Source organism: Caretta caretta, chromosome 24 (genome assembly GCF_965140235.1).
Source record: "Caretta caretta isolate rCarCar2 chromosome 24, rCarCar1.hap1, whole genome shotgun sequence".
Lineage (NCBI taxonomy): Eukaryota > Metazoa > Chordata > Testudines > Cheloniidae > Caretta > Caretta caretta.
In genome coordinates, this window is record NC_134229.1 from 2,031,165 (window position 1) to 2,045,015 (window position 13,851).

The 13,851-nt window shown below is 44.8% G+C and overlaps 1 long non-coding RNA gene across 1 annotated transcript; it reads left to right on the plus strand.

The window, feature by feature from the left end:
• The first annotated feature begins 7,955 nt into the window (after positions 1-7,955).
• LOC125625863 (uncharacterized) lies at positions 7,956-13,621 on the plus strand. The gene is made up of 3 exons (XR_007353653.2): positions 7,956-8,281; positions 11,225-11,378; positions 12,484-13,621. It is a non-coding gene; the product is annotated as an uncharacterized LOC125625863 (long non-coding RNA).
• Positions 13,622-13,851: the final 230 nt, after the last annotated feature.

Here is a 13,851-nt window from a genome sequence, read left to right on the forward strand (position 1 = left end):
AGCAAGATTGAAAAAATTGGGTTTCTTTAGTCTGGAGAAGAGAAGACTGAGAGGGGACGTGGTAACAGTTTTCAAGTACATAAAAGGTTGTTACAAGGAGGAGGGAGAAGAATTGTTCTTCTTTACATTGGAGGATAAGACGAGAAGCAATGGGCTTAAATTGCCGCAAGAGAGGTTTAGGTTGGACCTTAGGAAAAACTTCCTAACTGTCAGGGTGGTGAAGCACTGGAATAAATTGCCTAGGGAGGCTGTGGAATCTCCATCACAAGAGATTTTTAAGAGCAGGTTGGACAAACACCTGTCAGGGATGGTCTAGATAAAACTTAGTCCTGCAATGAGTGCAGGACACTGGACTAGATGACCTCTTGAAGTCCCTTCCAGTCCTACGATTCTACGATTGTACTTTGTGGTCATGTCATTTCTTGGATTCATGTCTAAGAATCAGAGCTTTTAAGACCATAAAGGACCATTATGATTACGGAGCAGGCCAGAGAATTTCTCCCACTGATTCCTACATCAAACCCAACAACTTGTGGTTGGAACAGAGAGTACCTTTTAGAAATATGTCTGATCTTGACTTATAGATCGCAGATGATGGAGCCCCCCCACATCCCTTGGTAACCTGATCAATTGCTTAACTGCCTTCATGGTTAACAACTTTTCATCTCGTTACCGGAATACCAGCGTGAGATGATGATTCAACAATGGGTTAAAAATAGAGACACTAAATCAGTGAGGACTTGGGGTCTAAGATGCTGTTAGAAAAAGCCTCAAGGACTTTGGATCTCTCTCAAGTCCTTAGTCTGATCTTGGGTCATAAACTCAATAAAATGGGGTAAACCTTGTAACAATAAACTCTGTGGTCTTCTATTGGCAGCAGCAACGGGTCACGTGATCTTCTACTTTCTGGAGCAGTCATATGTTTTGAAAACTTGTTGCAGCAGCTTATCACGTGTATGGAAAGTTTTGGGATAACTCTGTTCAACAGCCCAGACCCAGCTGCAAGTTGCAACATGCCGGATCAGTTGGGTACAGTATACACTCATGTAATATTGCACTTGTATTAGGTAACACCCGGTTGTGCTGGTTCATTGCTCTTAGTAGCTTTGCCAAATGGACTCTTGTTTTCTTAATGGCAGCGTCACATACTTTTGGGATGACAATGCTCAAGCTACACTGGATGCCCCCTTCCTCTATTGCGAGATGCCCGGGGTTTTGGTTACTGTATTTCTAGCCCCTGTCTGTGCATGGGTGATTTGTTTTTAGATGGTCCTGGGCAGGTTACGCCAGCCCTCTGCACGTGGCATTTTAGGGAAGGTTTGTACAGCCCAAGCAACATTACAAAACAGCAATTTCACAAACCTTGACGGTAAGAAATGAAGAAAGGCGCCGACAGTACAGACCCTCGGAACCCTGCAGGACATGGGTTTCTCTGGGAGAAGCGTAAAGCGAGTGATAGCGAACAATAAAGGCCAGGCAGCCTGGGCAAGTTGGTAGCTTCAGGCTTCTTATGTTTAATTATTGAGTATTTACATCCCTACTGAGATCGGGGTGTCACTGTGCGAGGCGCTGTACAGACACAGTAAGAGAGTCAAGCATTGGCAGATTTAAACCCTCATTAAAAAACTTTTCTACTCAACCTGGCTCCTGAGAACTGGATATGTATTTTTGCTGAACAGAGAGATCACTGGCTAATTGTTATTATCAGCTGATAGAAATCAGCAAAGCTTCACGAAAGTCAATGGTGCTAGGCCAGTTTACACCAGTTTAGGATCTGGCCCATGCCATTTTTACGCTTCGTGTTACAGGAATGCCCAAAGGCTCCAGCCAAGACTGGGCCCCATTGTGTCAGGTGCTGCACAGACACACAGGGAGACCGTCCCTGCTCTGCACAGCTGACAATCTAACTCGTTAAGACAAGTGAAGGGTTTTGAGGAAGGCTCATTTGCCTCATTTACAGATGGGGAATTGGAACATCGAGAGCCTGTTTGCACTCCGAGCCTGGGCTCTGTCTGAGGTTTGAGCCCGAGCCCCCTTTCCATCCACACACAAACCCGTCTGACTCGGGTCAGCGAGCACTCCAGACCCGGGTCCTCGGACCCTGCAAGGGGGGTGGGTCAGAGCCCGAGTCCCGTTGCGCCGCGGGGCCAAGCCCTGTCGTTCTACAGCGTGGATGCAGCTGAAGCCACAGACCCACCTCAGAAGGTCTGCGCAGGGCAGTGCGGATGCCGTGAGACCTGGCGTGATGCTGGCAGGCCAGAAGCCAGCGCGAGCCCAGGCTGCAGGCAGTGGCTAAGAACCGACAGCCTCATCCCTGGGGACCGGACGAGGTCACCGGGGTGTAAGTTTTGCTCAAAATAGGCATGAGGCTTATCCAAATGTGTTTAGTGTTTAGGCTCTGCAGTGCTTGTATGTTGCTGCCTGTATTTATCTCGCTTACAGTGTCTATAGCCCTTGTTTAAAGGTAATATTTCAGCGTTTGCTCTGAACCTGCCAACGCCCGCAGTCAGGAGAGGGGCATTACCCGGTGTGAGATACAAGTTTGCCACAGGAGGTGTCATCTCCTGCCCACAAAGGAAGGTCCATAGACACCAAACAAACCACTGGGGAATCCCATGAGGACAAAAGCCTTTGTTGATTGCCCCGCCCATGAAGAGGAGACACGCACCTGAATTTGTCCCATCCTCTTGAACTCTGGGGGAAGGGAATAAAAATCCCTGACAAGAAAAAACTGCATCTTTTGGGCTGTTTGAACTCAGAGGGGCCAGAGGCTCTGATCTGAAGCCAGAAATCCCCATGGGCTGCTTCCTGGATCTGCCCTGAAAGACACTTAGAATGGACAGATCACAACAACGTTGCCACTCGTAGGATTTAGATGGGAGCTCATTGAGGTGTCTATGTTTGCTTGCTGTAACCTGTAAATAGCGCTTCTTACTTCTTCCGAGTCAATACACCTTTAGCTAGCTTATTACAGGACTGGCTGCAGGCGTTGTCTGTGATGTAAGACCTAGGGTACTGAATGATCTGGGGGCCCCGGTATTGGAGAGCCACAAACAGTTCTTCTGTGACCACCACTCAGCTTAGAACCTGGTCCTGTATATTTGGGGCCAGATCCTCAGCTGGTGTAAATGGCCATAACCTTATTGACTTCAATTGGGCATCTGACCCTGTCATCCTCTTCTTTGAAGGGCTTTTAATTCTTGTGCTAGCTACGTGCCTGGGGGCCTGGTGGTTAGATAAGAACAGCAATAAGAACCACAACGAATGTGAAATCCGGAGATAAGATTAAAGCAGTGGTTTCCATTTTCAGGCTTTCACACAGATTGTTTCGTTCGGTTCCATCTTGTGCCTGTTCCTGGCCGGGCATTTCATGTTCAAACAAACCCACAAGCTGAAGGACAGATCCTCATTTGGTGTGGATCCATGTAGCTCCATTGATTTCAGTGGAGAATTACGGTCGGGGACAGTAGCAGTTTGAACTTGGTCAAAGTCAACGGAGTGACACTGATTTATACTGGCTGAGGTTCTGGCCTTGTGTTTTGCTGGGACGTCACGTGCCCTCTACCTCGCTCACCTCCTTAAATCAAACCTGTAATCCAGTCTCATGCTTCATGGCTTCAGCCGATCACCTGCAGGGGTCAGGAAGGAATATTTGCTCCCTGATGCACAAGTGGTTAGATGTATTTAGGTTTTTTTTTTCCTCCACCTTTCTCTGAAGCATCAGAGGTGGCCATGACTGGAGATGGTACACCAGACCAGTGCTCTGAGGTGGTCCAGAGAACCCGCTCTCTAGAGGTCTGGCTTGTGGGTCTTGCTCACATGCTCAGGGTCAAACTGATCATATTTAGTATCAGGAAAGAATTTCCCTGCAGGTCAGATTCACAGGGACTTCGGGGTTTTTTCACTTTCCTCTGCAGCCTGGGGAGTGGTTCACTGCTAGGATCACCTGGGCAGGTCTCACCTTATCAATCAGGGGCCTCTGATATTGGTGCACCTCGGTCTCTCCTGTTCTCTGCCTGTCCTCCTACTTTCCTGAGGACTGAAATATTTTAGTCTAACTAAAGTCTTCGGCCTTGATATAGGCTACCTGGGCGAAATGGCCTGTGTTATACAGGAGGTCAGATTTGCTGATCTGATGGTCCCTCCTTGCCTAAAACTCTCTCTAGTCCCTCTCTTCTTTCACATCGCCTTCCTCTGCAGCCAGGCCCCTCTTTTCCTGTTTCCCCACCCAATTGCCTCAGCTTCCCGCTGTACAGAGACCGCAGCTCATTAAGCAAACAAATCAGAGCTCACCAAAGTGAAAAACAAGACACGTAATCCACCCCCGTTGGAACCTGCAGCCCCACCCTGCCCCTTTGCTTATTGTTACTGCTTATCATGTCCTGTCTAACTAAAAGGTTGAGCCCCATTTAACTGAGAACAGGGTTGGTTCATTATGTCGGAAGTTTCTCAGACACAAGCCTTGAACCAGGTTCTCAGCCCCACCACTGCCTCTCTCTCTGCACTGCTTTACGGGTGCCAAAGGGATAGCTGGCTGGATTAGACAGCCAGCAGTGGGTTCCTTTTGCTTTCCACACCTCCATACTGGGTTACCTTAGTCATGGGGTCCCCCTGAGGCATGCTGGGGCACAGGAGTAAGGCATGAGCATGTTGAGTTCCAAAAATCCCCTGACGATATAAGAGCTCTTTGGTGGGGCTGTTATCAGCTCATGGAAGGTAGAGCAATCCTGAGGCTGCTCTAACATGTGCTCAGGGTTAAATTAGTCCCTGGGTGTCCTGGAATTAGAAATGTGCAAAGATGGAATTTAGCACCCGACACCTGGGGTTCTGCGTTGAGCAGACCTCGGTTGGAACTGAGGATCAGGGCTGTATCTTTGCAAAGCACGGTGCACACTTAGTACCTATAGTAAGGGAAGGAGCCCTGAATTCACACAGTGCCTATGCAAAGCAGTGACCCAGAATCAAATGATTCATAACCCTTTCAGCCACCCTTATCCTAAGTTTTGTATTTACAATCAAAACTTCCGAACAGGTGAGTTTTGTGTGAGCTTCAGATTTTGTTAAAAAAATGTCACACAATGTAGTGTATAAGTTGGCTGCGGTCACAAAAGCTGGCTGGAAAATGGTATTTTCTGTTCATATGTCAGCAAGAAATTAAAAAAATGTCATTTTTGGAGGGAATGTTCTGTATGTATTCCCCCCCACCCACTTTTTAAAAAACTCCCAAATTTTGGTTTTTGGTTTGTTTTGGTTTTTGAAAGCTGAACATTTTGAGTTTGCAAAGTTTCATTTGAAAAAAAAAAGCATATTTTGAAATCAATTAATATTGGACGTATCAGGCAAGGTATCTGTCATGGAGAAAGAGAAGGACTTGTGCCACGGGACAAGGAATTCATCTGGAATACAGGGCCCATTTCTGGTTACCCCTGTTCAAGAAAGACGATTTCAAACTGGAACAGGTGCAGAGATAGAGCTAGTAAGATTGATGAGAGGTGACTAAGAGAACTTGGCTTGTTTAGCTTACGAAAGGAAGGGTGAGAGGGGCCTTCTGCTCTCTGGCTGCTCTCTAGAAATACATCAGTTGGGGTAAATGCTCTGGAGCTAAAAGATGATGTTGGTGCGACAACAAATGGGGATGAATAAACGGAGGCTGGAAATGAGAAGAAGATTCCGAGCTATCAGAGGAGGGAGGGTCTGGAGCAGCCTCCCAGTGGGAGTTGTGGACAGATGGAAACAGGCAACTGGTCTTTCGAGGCCAATACCCTGTTACGGGACTTGCTGAAGGGGATTACATGATGGTGTTGTGTCTGATAGCCGGGGCTGGACTCAATGACCCATAAGGTTCCTCCCAAGTCCTATATTCCTATTTTGGGAGAAATTGTCACTTTTAAAAGGGCCATTTTGGGGAGGGTTGAAAAATGTTTTTGATGGAAAAATGATGAGCAGCTCCAGCTACCCACATCCCTTCTGGATCTTCCCCACAATGGGGCAAGAATACAGCAGTTGCAAGAATATGAAATACCCACTTCCAATCAAACTCGCCTGGCTGACATTAGCTCTATTTTTGGTTCATGCTGCCATGGCGTATGTCACCAGAATCTCGTCAATGATTTCTTTCCTCCCTATTTATGAAAACCTTTTGGAGGTGGAGAAATTGAAACCCGCTTCCTTCCCAAGCTAACGGCAGGGCATAAAGGCCACCCTTAGGTGAGTGAGGTTTGCAAGATCAGGTCTGAAGTATGCAAAATATACCACCAAAAAGAACGACAGCAAAGGCTGGGAAGTGAGGTTGTGCCCACACCTACCACGGATACGACTCCAAAACTAGTTATAAACCCCATGCAAGACTGGGCTTGAGGCGACTTGAATCTCTGACTACCAGAAGCTGGGAAGGGAAGACTGGGGTGGATAACTTCAACTGCCCTGTTCTGTATACTCCCCCTGAAGCCCTGGTGCTGGCTGCTGTCAGAGACAAGCTGCTGGGCTAGTTGGACCATTGGTCTGACCCGGGATGGCCACTCCTATGTTCTTCAAAGTAAAGGAGAAAATGTGTACTTTTGACTTGGCTTAGCAGAATTCGACTTTTATTTTTTTATAATTTCAGTGGATAATATCAACATTTATTTTTATCTATTTAAATTTTCACAGTTGTGGGGGTGGGGCAGACAATAATAATGTAGTGACACTAGATGTTGGAATTCAAACAATTAAAGCTTTATAACCCTTAAAACACCACTCGTCATCACATGTGAAAATATACTAAATAAATTCCTTTAAATTAACTCTATACATTCACAAGCAGCATTCTTCTTACTTTGCCGATCAATAAATTTTGATTAATATCTATGGAAATATTTGTTGGTTTGTCTAAGTGTGTGTGTGTGTGTGAAATCGACGTTTACCAACACTGACAGATAAAAATCGAATTCTTCAAGTCTATAATGAACCTGTTTCTCCCATCCTTTTAATTTAATATGTAAATAGCGTGTGGAGTTTGCTAAAACAATATAATTAGAAAGACATTATCTAGATTTTATGCTGTTGTGATCATCAAGACTACGTTTCAGTCCCTCCCAGTTTGGCAGCTGAAGACCTGGGTCTTATTTTTCAAGGCCATTAGTGAAAGAGGCCTCAGCAACACTATGAAAGAGGCTCCCTTGGGAGAATGCAGATTGCATAGCCAAGAACAGCGAGTGAGAGCACTGGGGACCAAACATTTTCAGATGATGGGATTCAATGGTGCAGAAAATTTCTGTAACAGTGCAGAGTCTGCTCACCTTTGGGAAACCTCCCTACTTGATAAACAGGCCTGGCAGAATTCAATTAAAAAAATGTTGATGGATAATAATAATGTTTATTTTTAAGCATTTTTTATCAATTTCAATTTTCATGGTTGCAGGAAATCGTGGGAGGGTGAGACAATAAACAGTGTTGATTGAGATTCAAACAAAGTTTTATACGAATTGTCAACATCCGGTGTCAAAATACACCCAGTAAATATCCTTAAATCAAACTCTAAGAAGTTCTCCAGGAGCATTTGTGTAACTTTGCCTATTTGTAAATTTCGTTATTACAGATGGAAATATTTCTTTGCTGTTTGGGTGTGTACGGTCAAATCGATGTTTACCAACATTTTACCAATAAAAAAGTCTAATCCTTCCAAGTGTACAGATAAAACTTTCTCCAGGAAACTCTCCATTTCCAAAAGCACCACTAATTCCTTACTAGGCATAATATGGTCTCTCACATTACCCAAAGATTTCATCTGGGTCCGAGAAATGTTGGCCAAAGATAGTAAGGGGAACCCCAATCCTGACCAAACGAAAAAACAAACCCAACCATCACTGAGATCTTTAATGTCCATTCAGAACAGAGGGGGCTTCCCTATGCAGGAAATATGAAATTTAATTAATCCTAGGAGGATGAAAGGCTGGGTAATTACTGCTTGAATTTTATTTGCTCCCAAGCATCTTAGGAACTTCATTATAATTAGCTATTCCCTACAGCTACTTGAGTGGGAGCAAGGGCTAGCAATCCCATACACAGATGTGGTGCTGGAAAAAATCCCAACACTCATTCAACACCGAGAACCGGAAAACCCTTAAACAGTGCAGGGGAATGTATTTTTGACTGACTGTCATCACTCAGGCTCCTACAAGGTGTTTGAAGATGAGGGGTGGTGGAGGCCAGTCTGGATAGAATGTAAAAGAGACACCAGCCCCAGCTCTCTTCACGCTTGCTTGGTTGCATTTTCAGCGGTTCCATTTTCTTGGTGAGCCAGGTAAGTCCGATTTTAATATATCCTCTCCACTTTAATATCTCGCCTTCATGAAGCAATTTTTAAAAGCGTAGTTAAACTCAGAAATATCCATGTTACCTAGAAGAACACAGAAACCAAGAATTACCAGGTATCTATTCCTACCCACATTAACTGTGTGTTATAATAGAATTAACTAATATTGTTACTTATTATTTTAGTGACTAAAGGCCCTGGCCGAGATCAGGGCCCCATTGCGCGAGGCACCGCACAAACGTATTTCTGCTCCAAAGAGTGAAGTTAGTGAAAAAATGTAGCAGGTGAATGGAACGAACAGGTGTGGGTGGGAGGAGGCAGGATGAGCTAACTGGAGTACAAACATGTTGTCATGCTCTAGGCTATATCATCTGCACATAATACAGCTGGCCTCTTCCCTGGTTGTTTTCGCCAAGCAGTGCTATGGGGGTAGCATGGCACATAGTTAACACTTGCTTTGTCTGGGATGACCTTTCATAGAATCATAGAAACGTTGGGTTGGAAGGGACCTTTAGAAGTCATGAAGTCCAGCCCGCTGCTCTGAGGCAGGACCAAGTAAGCCTAGACCAGCCCTGACAGGGGTTTGGCCAACCTGTTCTTGGAAACCTCCATTGATGGGGATTCCACAACCCTTGGAAGCCTGTTCCACAACTTAACTACTCTTAGAGTTAAGATGTTTTTTCTAATACGTAACTTAAATCTTCCATGCTGCAGATTAAGCTAATTACTTCTTGTCCTACCTTCAGGGGACATGGAGAACAATTGATCTCCGTCCTCTTTGTAACAGCCCTTAACATAGCTGAAGACTTAGAATCATAGAATTATAAAAAGAAAAGGAGTACTTGTGGCACCTTAGAGACTAACCAATTTATTTGAGCATGAGCTTTCGTGAGCTACATGAAGTGAGCTGTAGCTCACGAAAGCTCATGCTCAAATAAATTGGTTAGTCTCTAAGGTGCCACAAGTACTCCTTTTCTTTTTGCGAATACAGACTAACACGGCTGTTCCTCTGAAACCTGACATAGAATTATAGACTCTCAGGGTTGGAAGGGACCTCAGGAGGTCATCTAGTCCAACCCCCTGGTTATCAGGTTTCCCCTCAGTTGTCTTTTCTCAAGATCTAGCATGTCCAGTTTTTTTAACTTTTCCTCATAGATCAGATTTTCTGAATCTTTTGTCACTTTTGTTGCTCTCTGCTGGACTCTCTCCGATTTGTCCACATTTTTCCTGAAGTGCGGTGCCCAGAACTGGACTCAGTGCTCCAGCTGAGGCCTCACCAGTGCTGAGTACAGCGGGATGATTAGCTTCCTTGTTTTACGTATGACACTCCTGTTAATCCAGCCCAGAATGGTATTAGCCTTTTTCACAGCTGCATCACACTGTCGACTCATATTCAATTTGTGATCCACTAAAACCCCCAGCTCCTTTTCAGCAGTTCTACAACCTTGCCAATGGTTCTCCATTTTGTAGTTATGCATTTGGTTTTTAATTCCTATGTGTTGTACTGTGTACTTATCTTTATCTTATGTTTATTATCTTGTTGATTCCAGACCAATTCTCTAATTTGCCAAGGACATTTTGAATTCAGATCCTGTCCTCCAAAGTGCTTGCAAGGCCTCCCAACTTGGTTTTATAAACATACTCCATTATCCAAGTCATTAATGAAAACATGGACTAGTACCTGATCCAGAACTGACCCATGCAGAACCCCACTGGAAATGCTTTCCCAGTTTGAAAGTGACCCACTGATAACTACTCTGGCCTTTCAATCAGTTGTGTACTCACATTATAGTAATTTTATCTAGGCCACATTTCCCTGATTTGCTTATGAGACTGTCACGTAGACTGTGTCAAAAGCTTTGCTAAAAATCAAGATATATCATGTCTACTGCTTCCCCACATCCACTAAGCCAGTAACCCGCTCAAAGAAGGAAACTAGGTTAGCTTAGCATGCTTTGTTCCTGACAAATCCATGGTGGCTATTCCTTATCACACCCCATTATCCTCTAGGTTCTCACTGCTGGATTGTTTAATCATTTGTTCCAGTATCTTTCCAGAGCTCAAAGTTGGACTGACTGGTCTATAATTCCTTGGGTCCTCTTTGTTCCCTTTTAAAAGACAGGTGCTGCGCTTGCCCTTCTCCAGCCCTCTGGGGTCTCACCTGTCCTCCAGGAGTTCTCAAAAATAATTGCTAATGGCTCTGAGATTGCTTCAGCTAGTTCCTCAAGTACCCTAGGATGAACTTCATCGGGCCCTGCTGGCTCGAATACATCTAACTTATCTAAATATTCCTCACCTGGTTCTTTCCCTGTTTGGCTTAGATCTTGGATGCGTCATCTGTAAGAAGGAGGTGAATGTTTTTGGTTGCTAATTCCAATTTTCATGAATGTAGCGTTAATTAACACCTTTTGTAACACAAATCATTTTTAGCTGAGCTTGCAGGTGTAGCAAACCCTATTAGCATCAAGGGCCAGATCCTTAACTGGTGTATATCAGTGAGGCCCCATTGGTTAAAGAGGTGGCATGGCTCACTGAGGTAGGGGACTGGATTGGGACTCAGGAGACCCAGGCTGGCTGACCTTAGACAAGTCAATTTCTATCCCTCTGCCTTGGTTTGTCTTGTCTATTTCAACTGTGAACTGTCTGGGGCAGGGCTTGTCTTTTACTATGTACAGTGCCTAGCGCAATGGGACCACTAGGTACTACAGTCCTGCAAATAATGATAATACTGGCCTTAGTGGAGCTCTGCCTATTGGCACCCGCTGAGGATCTGGCCCCAGCTGTCTTTTCCTAATAGAGGTTCTTTGCCCATCAAATTATCGCCATGAATTAATGTTGAAAGGAGTATGGGTGTGCGGGGGGGGGGGGGGAAAGAGACTTCAGGTTTTAGACTCGCCAGTTGCTGCTACAGGTCTCCCGCTCGCCTTTCAGGTTTCTTCAGGAAGATGCTGACCCCACTGGAAGGTGCTGTTGGCACCATCGTCGAAATCTTCCACAAATATTTGTACAACGAGCCTCATCATGACAGGCTCTCCAAGGGGAACTGAAATGCCTGATTCAGAAAGAACTTGGGAACTGGCTGCAGGTGAGTCAGCCCAAGATGGGTTAGCTTGTCCTGTCCAGGGAGGAATGGAGGGACATTTCAGGGGGCAGGTTCTGGGTCAATGGGCCGGATTCTGCTCTAATTACACTGGTGTGGCCCACTTGAAGGCAATTTCGTTCAGAGTCCATAGCTTCAGTGCAGCTAGACTCTATTCCCAGACATTCTTAGGTTAAAAGCAACTCTATTTTAGTAGGTTTCAGAGGAACAGCCGTGTTAGTCTGTATTCGCAAAAAGAAAAGGAGTACTTGTGGCACCTTAGAGACTAACCACAAGTACTCCTTTTCTATTTTAGTATTTCGCCTCTGTCTGCTGCCTCCCATCTTTATTCCATTAAAATCCTGACACAGGATGAGATGCTGAACTCCCTGTGAGTCTGGAATAACCTCACTGATGTCAGCAATGAAGCTGAGACCAGAGTTTGGCCCCCGGTCCTCGGGCAGTCTTGGGAAGAGGGTGCTCCAGTAAAGATTGCTGGGTCCTGTCTCAGTGTTTGCGCCTCTTTTAATTGTAGGATGCTATTGGTCCTGATTCTGCTGTCAGGTACACCGGTGCAAATTAGGCGTAGCTTCAGTAAAGTCAATGGAGTTACAAGAGTGTAAGATTGGAACCAGCCATGCAACAGCTGGGGTCTTTGGGACAGTAACAGTCCCATGGCTTTTACTTGTAGACATCAGCATCCGCCCAAGAGGATTTGGGGGAAATCTTCAGGTTTAGGAGCTTGTTGCATAATTTTCATTTCCAGAGCCGGTCAAAATTTTCCAGATGAAACATTTTTTTAACCGAAAAAGGCCTTTTAAAAAAAACAAAAACAATGTTTTCTTTTCAGAAATGGTTAATGATGCACAAACTTTACATATTTTGCAAACAAGTGATGCTTTTTTAAAAAAATGGAAAACGTGATAACGATGCTCTTGACAATTTTAGTTGATGGCAAAATTAAAGACCAAACTGACACGCAAACCTCCAAATGTCACTATGTTTCACGGGGCTAGTTTTGTATTTTTCAGTCTGGGCTAATCAGCCCTCTTCCTAGAAAGAGTCTGCTGCAATTAATGCCATTTCCCCCCTTCCCACACTTTCTCAACAGAATCCAAATGACCCATATCAACTCCAAGGCATATTTGATGACCTGGACATAAATAAGGATCAGGAGGTTAACTTTAAGGAGTATATGATACTGATAACCACATTGATCATTTGTACCCATGAGAAATTCCACGACAAATAGAAGCACCATCCCCATCCTCCAATGTAACAAGGGAAAGATCTTATAATTTGTAAAGAAGATGAATTGACTAGCACAGATTTCTGTCCACTGTGTTACAGTGAGATGTGAATTATCTGCTTATATGACACATGTAATGACATGGGATAATCATATGAGATAATAAGGCTTCATTAAAGCTCTCAGTTTGTTGTTATTATTTGCACTGCAGTAATGCCTAGAGACGCCAATCAGGATCACGGCTTGGGCATGTCACAGTAATTGACGGTCCTTGTTCCCCTGACTCTGCGAGCTGATTTTCATGATTAGACCCTGTGACGTTATTGACATAAGCTGGGACCGTATCAATCATTGTTGCGACCAAGGTCCTGTAGTGGCACCAAATCTTGCGTAAAGAGGGTCAAATAAGGCGTCTAAGACAAGGTTATGCTTTGCTGGTTGTGATTATGCTCTCTATCTGTGTGCATCATTTTTGTAGTTGAAGTTATGAATATTGGCTCTATACTGTCTGTATTTCAAATGTGTGCTGTGCTTCTGGGTGACACCCCAGACACATTCGTGTCAGCTCTGCCTAGCCTGCTGGATGGCCCATTAAGGACCATCAGCGATACAATTGACCCACTGAGAGAAGGCAGACAGGCCTGGGGACTCAGCCAGGTGTGCAGGGACCTGCCTATGGACAGAACTCTGAGGTGTTTCCAGGCCATGGGATGGGCAACTTGTCCTTGGGACAAAGAAAGCAGAGACCACATGGCAAGAGACTAGAAAAAGCTGCAGCAGCTCCTCCACCTTGTCTTCAGTCCTGCTTCTGGCCTCTGGAGGGACTTGGCTACAGACGCAAGCTCTGCACAAAGGACTGAATGGCCCCTCCCAGCTGGGGATGTTCTCCAGAGACTTGACTAGAACCTGCAGTTTATTGCATCGCTGCTACAAGCCTGAACCAAGAACTTTGCCATCACTGTGTGTCATTGATTCCATTGAACCCATTCTAGCTCTCATCTCTATCTTTTCCCTTTTATGAATAAACCTTTAGATTTTAGATTCTAAAGGACTGGCAACAGCGTGATTTGTGGGTAAGATCTGATTTGTCTATTGACTTGGGTCTGGGGCTTGGTCCTTTGGGATCGAGAGAACCTTTTTTCTTTTACTGGGGTGTTGGTTTTCATCACCATTTGTCCCCATAACGAGTGACACTGGTGGGGGTACTGGGAAACTGGAGTGTCTGAGGGA